Consider the following 9691-nt stretch of genomic DNA (forward strand, 5'->3'; position numbering starts at 1 on the left):
TGTAGAAAACTGAGCCCTTACAATTACAAGAGAATAAAAGATGATTGATTTTGCAGATAAGAGATGAACAAATGACGTATTTCTTTTAAATTCCCTATTCTATCCAAAATGCATGGTTTTATGTCCCACAACATATGTCATAACTGCTTTCATCCCCAGACTTTTGTTTTTTTGGGGTCTCTGAAATGACTTTACCTCTGACCTCTGCCTATCTAAATATTATATAACTTCAGTTTCAATTATAATAATAACTTTCCTTGAGTTAATCATCTAATGTCCCTGAAGTTTTGTTTTCATATCTGCAAATTATGAATAATACTAAAACTTAATTGCAGAAGTTTTGAAAGTTCAAGCAAAATACTATTAGAAGTAATACTGAAGTAAAACTATTTTTTCAAATTATGAAATGCTGTTCAAATAATAGCTATTAATATCTTAGATTATGTTTGGGATGTACCATATATGTCAGGCTCTTATATGTCTTAAGTCTTAATTATTATACTTAGCACATAACATAAATTTCAAATAAGATACATTACTTGGTAGAAAAGAAAATATATATTGTAATAGTGGAGACAGAAATATAAAGAGAAGGTTTTTTCCTTTTTTTTTAAACTCACACTAGGAAAGGGGTCAGCAGAAGGTATGATGGAGGAAGAGCACTGATGGAACAATAGATGAAAATAAGTCTAATGCATTTATACAATCCTTTAATATAGACAACGAGAACTATATAACTACAAGTCTCCAGTGTATTTTTAAAAATTCTTTGTGTAAGAGATAGTTTTCTAGTCCTTCTTTCAGTAGCATAAGGAGTGAATGGAATCTCTTAAGGTAATGAAAATGTGATTTATTTAGATGTCTGTGTGTGTGTGTGTGTGTGTGTGTAGTGTGTGTGTGTAGATAGCCTACTTCCTAATAGATTTGACATAGTTTATAATAAAGATGCAATATAACCCTTAAATCACAGTAGACATAAAAGGGCCAAGAATAAATGATATTTGAGAGAAATATTGTTTCAGATAATTTAGAATTTTGGGAATTTGTATAAATTTGAACATAATGACAACAGAAAATATCAATACAATATGTGATTGTATAGTGCCAGGAAGGTAATAGTAGGGAGAAAAAACAATAAATATGATTTGTAGTGTTGAAAGGGAAATCAAAGAGATAATTTGAACACTTCAAAAAAGAGCTAAAAAAAAAATAACATATAGATAAACTGTGAGAAGTGTCAAAAAAAGAAAATTACTTTTTTTTTTCTTTCTTTTAAGAGACAGAGTTTCACTTTGTCACTCAGGCTGGAGAGTGCAGTGTCAAGGTCATAGCTCACTGCCTTCAACTTCTTGGCTAAAGTGATTCTGCTGCCTGGGCCTCCCAAAGTGCTGGGATTACAAGCATGAGCCACTGCACCAAGCAAATCATCTTCCTTTAAACACTGTATAACAGGATTTTTAGAGATCAAGAGAACTTTAGAGGATCTAAATTCAGAATTTCCCAAACTATGTCTCCAAAATACATTTTATTAGTTGGCATTTCTTTTAAAAAGTCACAAATCACATATATCTGTAAAAAGTACCTCAAATGAAAGAAATGCTTTTGCTACATAAATTCTCAGAGTCAATGCTGATTTGTCTTCAGGAAAGGATGTTGTTTTTCCCAGATGTATTTGACCACAGTTCTCTTTTACAGTAATTTCTATTAACACCAAAATAGCCATTTTGTGTTGGGAACAATGAGCAATCCCAATTTAATCCATTCCTTTTATTTATGTTATTTAAAAAAAAAACTGTATAAATGAGGTAGCTGAGGCACAGAGAGAGAGAAAAAAAGTACCAAAAATCACACGGAAAGTTGGTGAAAGAGGAGTAACGACATGGTTCTAAAAAGCTGCACTGCAGTAGGTATTAGATGGATAAACATAAGCACATTTAATCTGTTTCTTAGTTTCATCATGTAGAAAATGAGATGATAATATAGTACCTATCTGCTAGACTTGTTTTGAGTATAAATTAGTTAATACTTGCAAAGCTTAGAATAGCTTTGGCCCATAATAAAAATCAGAAGAAATATTAGCCAGTATAAGTATTAGTAATGGAGTTTAGGCAATAACAAATAACCACATAAAGTTGAATAATGTAAGTTATCATTCCCATCAATTTTTCCTCTTAAATGCTAACTGGTGACCTAGTAACAATAAAGACAAAATTGTTATTAAATTAGGTTATTAAATTTAGGTCCAGCCTATTTACAAAAAGACTTCAAGTAGGACACTTATGAATAAACTATAAATACTTTACTTCCCACTTGCAGTTGCATTTGCAAACCCACAAAGCAACCTTGGTGAATTAATTAAGTTATATGATACTTGCTACTTTTTAGTTCTGTTTCCTATTTCTCATTTATATCCAGAGAATACAGAATTAAAGCCGTCTTACAGGAGAATACTAATCAAGAAAGCAATTTCTTACTCAAAAGAAAAATAGTTTATTAAAATTCACATACTAAATTTTGCTGTTATTGTTAGACTGAGTATGTATCTGTACATAAAATCACCTAATAATTTAATCATCTTTTTTACTTATAACCAAACTAGACCACAATATCTTCTACAGAATTTTTCTCCTGACATATGATATGAATGACATTCAGCTCATAAATTGCCAGTATTCATATCTATTATAATTGCAATCCTTAAAACTAGAACTATTTTGTACTTATGCAAAAAAAATTAATGGTTATCTCTGAATTAAATTAAATGTTTTGTAAAATACAATAATTAAATAGAATATTTTTCCATATGATTTAATTACTTTAATAGCATAATAAGATTATCTGTTTACAAAAAAATGATATGACCTTATTTTCAAAGAAGGTCTTGGAAGACATCCTTATCAAGTTAAGGTAAAGTCATTAGGGTGGGGCTTAATCTGCGTCTACTGGTGTCCTTATCTGAAGAATGAAATTTGGTTGCAGATACACACAAAAATAATACAATGTAAAGACACAGGCACAAAAGGAAGTCTGGCTTGTGGCAGCATCACTCCAATCTCTGCCTCTGTGAAGCCCAGTTTGGAGTGGTGCTACCACAAGCCAGGAAATCCTAGGGGCTACCAGAAGATAGATGGCACAGAATAATCCATCCCTAGGGGCTTTTGAGAGAGCATGACTCTGCTAACATCTTGATTTCAGACTTCTTGCCTCCGTAACTGAGAGAGAATAAAGCCTCATTATCATTTGAAGCCACCCAGTTTGTGGAACTCTGTTACAGCAGCTCTAAGAAACAAATACAAAAAGATTGTATTGCTGTATACCTTTTAGCATTCAATGCAATAAAAGCAATTACTTTCATACCTGGGGTCTCCCTTAAAAACAACAAGAAGATAAACACATGTGAATAGGTTCCAGATAGAAGCAAAAATGAAATGCTCTGAAAATCTTTTCACTGAACTTAAAATTATATAGACACACAGGAAAAGTTATTACATGAGGAGGTACAAAGATTGGTGGATGGGGTACTTGAATTTCTAGAAATACAATTATTTATAATGACATATGAGTTACTTATTATTAGGAAGAGTAAAACAAAAATGACATCAAAATAACATATTTTCTTTCCCATATCTGTTATATTTAATATTGAATCTATATAAATAAACTTCTATTTACATTTGTGTTAAAACTCCATGATATTGAAACAAAATATGCATTGTATAATATCTAACAGGGACTCCAGGAAAATTCTTGAATTACCCCTTATTGTTGTGATCACAAAGGGATATTGAATTCCTTAAAATGATAGTCTCACTGTGAAAATGGAAATAGCATGCCAGCTTGGGTTAACAGCTACCAATTCTTTATTTATTTTTCTTCTACTTCAAATTTTATATGGAAAAAATAGCACTATATTAAGAGGAAGTTAGTACGAAAAGATTGAGAACATCCCTCTAGAGAGAAAAACAGTCTCTAAAAAATATCCTGATATTGCCTAGACATCAAATATTGTCTTCAAAACAGGAAGCCAACAATAAATAGTTCTATCTCTTAGATCTGTGAGGGCAATCTTGGGTTTTCTCATATGAACTTTCTTTGGGATTCACATATGGTTCTACATATTAATGAACTAGAAAAATGCTGCAGCAATACCATTCCTCGTGGTTCAGACTTATTCTAAAGCTCTCTCCATAACCTCCTCCCATTGGAATGAAGAGGCTTGGTAATAACAGAATCAGCAGCATATCGTGGAGGCATCTTCCCCACTCGATTTGAAAACTTAGTATAAAACTGCTATAACCAAACAGTATGACATGCTCAGAAGAATAAAATAATAGAGAGCTGGGAAACACAATAGGGAGCCCACAAATAGACCCAAATATATATTGGCTACTTATTGTATGAAAAGCAAACTTCAGCTTTGTAATGCAGTAGAAATAGAATTACTTGTATAATAACTGGAATTGGTTCAACGGCTGTGCTAAAACAATATCACTGGATTCTCCTTCAGCAATAATGATTATGATATATATACTAGATAGAGCAGATTTTAATGCAAAAAGTACAACTAGCAAAGGGCTGGTTGGAGGAAGTGATAAATACACAAAGCACAGAGAATTTTTAGGACAGTGAAACAATTTTGTATAACACTATAATGGTGGATATATGTCATTATATACCTTTGTGAAAGCCACTAGAATGTACAAAACCGTGAGTGAATTCTAATGTAAACTATTGAATTGTGTGATAATAATGTGTCAATGTAAGTACATCAATTGTAACAAATGCACCACTCTTCTGTAGGATGTTGATAATGGTGAAGGCTGTGAGTGTATGTAGGGACGGGAGCTTTATGGAAAATCTCTGTACCTTCTAGTCAATTTTGCTATAAGCCTAAAACTTCTCTAAAATATATTGTGTATATATTTTTAAAAGTACAACTTGGGATAGACAAGTTAAACCAAAATTATAATGAAAACATTGGCATAATTAACAGCATAAGAATTAATAAAACTTAAAAATCATCTTATAGTAAATTATGAAGTTTTTTTTAAAAAAGACAGTGTGGTATTTCATTGTATACCTGTGTGGTCATGGCCACCAGAGATGGATTGCCCAGGTATGCATCTTGGCTATGCTACATACTACCTGTGTGACAGAGGAATAATGATTTAACTTCCTTTCTTCTCAGTTTCTTTATCTATAAAATAAGGATAATAAAAAGTCCAACTTTTGGATTTATTATGAGTATTATGAGTTAATAAATGTAACACACCAGAAAAGTACTTGGCATCTATTTAAGCATTGCACTGTTTGTGTTAGCTTATATATGTTATTACACTAAATTTACCATATGCTTATATTACTTTTGCAACAAAATATTTTAAAATAAGTATTCGTATGTAAAGATGATCAAGTTATGTAGCTTCAGTGAAGTAATCAATTTGATGAACAGAATAATATGTGTTATAAAATGAAACAAAGAAATCTATATGCTATAATACAGGTTTTGAATACTTATATGCAACTGGTAAAGCAAGAAAAGGTACACTCTGCAGTATTTACAATGATTACCTTAGTGGGGGTGGAATTTTAAGAATTGAAGAGAGAAGCATAAAGGGTTTTTGCTCACAGGTTTTGTAGAAATAAATTACTTGCCTAAAAAATAACCAAATTTCATCCATATTATTAATATGCCATAAACTTAGCATAATATTGTGAACATATGTTCAACTTTTAAGACGAGACACACTACACAGAAGTTATCCACAAGATAAATTACTGGCAAAGAGATGATTCCTTGGGAGGTACTTCTAACAGTTGGAAGAGTCTGTAGTGTGTTGTTTGCCTTGCTCAGGGGCTCTTCTCATAGAACTACAACAATTTCTTAAAGACACATTTCATTCATTAATGTATTCTAAGAAAAGTGCTTAATGCTTTTATCCTTGCATTGCAAAAATACTCAATGAGCCAGGTGCTATGTGACACATTGTATATGCATTACATATTTCAACTAACTCAACAATCCTTTAATGTAATCACTGTGTTTATCATTACATTTCCAGATGAGAAAACTGAGGCTTAAGAGAGTTTAAGTAACTGAGCAAGACAGGGGTTCATAAAAAGTGGGACCAGTATTCAGATTGAAATCACTGTTCTCTGTTTTAAGATTTTACCCTGGGACTTTCAACTGTCATCTTATTATATGGGAAACATTTTGGGGTCTAAATCTGTCCAAGAGTGGCCTAGGCATCATGTCTTGAATCCTGACAGCCCAAAATACCAGAATCAGATGATCTGGCTTCATGACCCTCTAGAATTTTTCCCCCCCGTATCATACTGAAGTTGAAGATCTTCCCATTATGCTTTACACTTCGTTTCTGAATGCCTACAAGTATCAAAAGTGAATATGATGCCAGTTCCAACTGGCTGTAAATAGTAGTAATATAAATAAATTATTTTGTTATTCTGAACCGTATATATGTGACTGTGGTTACCTCTCCTTCAATTGACATGCCTTCCATATTGTGCTTACTGTATTATGTTAGCATGTTGGGTAAATCTACAACATTGGCTCCTTCTTAACTAACTCTTAGTTCAATATTTTTATTTCTTATCCCAAGGCTACCTCCTCGAGTTGCTTCGCTGAGTTTGTTATTTCTTTTTTTTTTCCTTTCCTTCCTTCCTTTCTCTTTTGTTAATCTGTTTTATGTGATTTTTGTTGTTGTTGTCTTTGTTACTGACATTTCCTTTGCTATGCTTTCTTCCCCGTTAGTCTAACTTCAGAAGGTTTAAGTCCTGTTTTAGAAAAAATATAGTATTCCACTGATATCCTTAACTGACTCATGTTAAATTGCTGATTTATTATTCTTCTTTATTAATATGTAAAAGGGGTAATGATATTACCTAATCAGAGCCTTGTTTGAAGAGCAAATAATATGGCATATGAAAAAAACTGATATAATGCAAATTAGAATTGTATTAATTGTAGGAATTGTAATTTACTCATTCAACAAATATTCACTGAGTCCTTACTATGTGCAAGGCATATGAAAGGAACTAGGAACAGAGTGAATATGATTGTTTAAGCATTCCTAGGCATTAAAAAGCTAAGCTTAAAATTGTTTAATTACAATTATGCTGAGTAGAGAATAACTTGACCTATTCTATTAAAAATAATTTTCCTTGAGAAAATGACACTTACTGTTATGGGTAGCATTGTGAACCCCTAAAATGCACATTTGGAGTCATAACCTCCAGAACTTCAGAACGTGACTTTATGCTGTATTTGTTTTGTATTTATATTTGTAACCCCTTTAAAGAGGTGATTAAGTTTAAATGGATGACAGTTGTTAGGGTAGGCCCCAATCTAATCTCACTGGTGTCCTTATAAGAAGAGGAAATGTTTACAAAAAGAGAAATGCTAGGGATGTGCACACACAGAAAAAAGATCATGTGAGGAAACAGTGACAAGAAGACTACCTGCAAGCCAAAAATAAAGGCTCCAGAAGAATCCCAAAGTGCTGACATCTTGATTTTGGACTTCTAGCCCCTATAACAGTGAGAAATACATTTCTATTGTTTAAGGCAGCAGTCCCTAGGGTCATGGACTGATACTAGTCTGTGTCTTGTTAGGAACAGGGCCCCACAGCAGGAAGTACACGGCCAGTATTATTGCCTGAGCTCTACTTCCCGTTAGATCAGCAGAAGCATTAGATTATCGTAGGAGCACGGACCTTATTGCAAACTGTGCATGGGAAGGACTTGGGTTGCATACTCATTACGAGACTCTGAGAATCTAATGCTGGGTGATCTGTCACTATCTCCCATCACCACTCATCTGGGACTGTCTGGTTTCAGGAAATCAAGCTCTGGGATCCCGATGATTCTACACTATGGTGAGTATGTAATAATAATGGAAATAAAGTGCACATTAAATGTAATGCACTTGAATCATTCTGAAACCATCTACCCAGTCTCCATGGAAGAACTGTCTTCCACCAATCACATCCCTGGTGCCAAAAAGGTTGGGGACCATTGGTTTAAGCTATCCAGTGTGCATTTGTTATAGTAGCTCTAGGAACCTAATACACTTACATATTTTTTAAAATGAACATTTTAACTGCTATTTCAGTTAATTCATGGTCATGTAAGTAACATACAAAGTGCCACTTCCTTGCTGACTTGGTAACTCTGTACCCTAATCATAAAAAAGTACAAAAGAGGAGAACCCTTAGTTTGCAATCCTGTATCTATTGAGTGGGAAAGTAATCCCAGGTCTTTATTAACAAATAAACAGTGAGTACCGCAGCACTGCATAAAGTAGTTGGTGGATCTGAATTTATTAAGACAGAGATTCTTCAGAGAGTTACTCCTAATGAATGCAAGTTTTAAGAGGGAAGGAGGTGTGAAAACTAACCAAATTTCCAAAGTTAGATTCAGTCATTCTTGTAAATCATCTCTAATGGTCTCTAACGGGGCATACATATGCAATTCAATCTCATATTTTTAACAGTGATCCCTTTAATTTGTAAACATTCAATAATGGTAATACCAGAAAGACATCACAATGGGAAATCCTGACTGACTTTAATACCAACAGCATTCAATCATAGAGCCATATTTAGCTATGTTGTCATGTTTGCCTTGTCACTTTTTTTAGTATTCTTGACATAAGCTTATTTGATTTACACACTTTTAATAGCTCATCAGGTACAATTGTCGCTGAATGCTGCATAAAATTAAAATACAGTAATTAGATATTAGTCAAGGTCTTACAAAATATGACTTATTTTCACATATACGTGTTAACATGTCTGAAATCAAAATAGATGGGTTGAAATACCTGCTTCTTAAAATATAAAAAAAAGCTTTTCAAATAAGTTTTACTGAATGAAAATATTAAAACAATGATACTTAACCCCTGCCCTTTTAAAAGAAACATTTAAAAATTTCCAAACTGTAATATCTTTGTTGGATTCAGGACTTTAAAAAACTAAATTCAAGGAAACATTGAATTTAATGGACTTCTCCATTAAAATAACAATTTTTAAGGCAGTAAAAACTTTATCAAGTATTGTACTTTCAACCTAAATTTCTGTATTACATTTGATTGTTACTTTAGAATGTAAATGTAGGTGATTAGTGTAGTTTTGCATTTGTACATTTGGGTATAGTTGGCCCTTGAACAACATGGGTTTCAATTGCATAAGGTCAGTCTGTGCACAGAGTTTTTTCAATACATATATTGAAAAATATTTTGTAGATTTGTGACAATTTGGAAAAAAATTGCAGATGAACCATGTAGCCTATAAATAGCAAAAAAAAAAAAAAAAAGAAAAGAAAAGTTAGATATGTCATAAATGCATAAAATATAAAGATACTTTTTTTGATCATTCACTGTCATAAAATATACAAAATATATTGAAAAGTTAAAATTTTAATTTAAAAGTGTATGCAAATCTATTGAAAGAGTTAAAACTTTTAACTTAAAAATATATGTAAAACCTATGCATACACTTAGCACATGGTGCTATTTGCAGTCCAAAGAAATGTAAACAAATGTAAAGATGTAGTATTAAACCACAATGTATAACATTCATTATAGTGCATAATATACCAGTATAATAATTTCATAGCCAACTCCCATTGCTATTGAAATAAGCTCAAGTGTTATGAGCATGTGCTTAAAATG

Source organism: Rhinopithecus bieti, unplaced genomic scaffold (genome assembly GCF_001698545.2).
Source record: "Rhinopithecus bieti isolate Rb0 unplaced genomic scaffold, ASM169854v2 scaffold_6708, whole genome shotgun sequence".
Classification (NCBI taxonomy): Eukaryota; Metazoa; Chordata; class Mammalia; order Primates; family Cercopithecidae; genus Rhinopithecus; species Rhinopithecus bieti.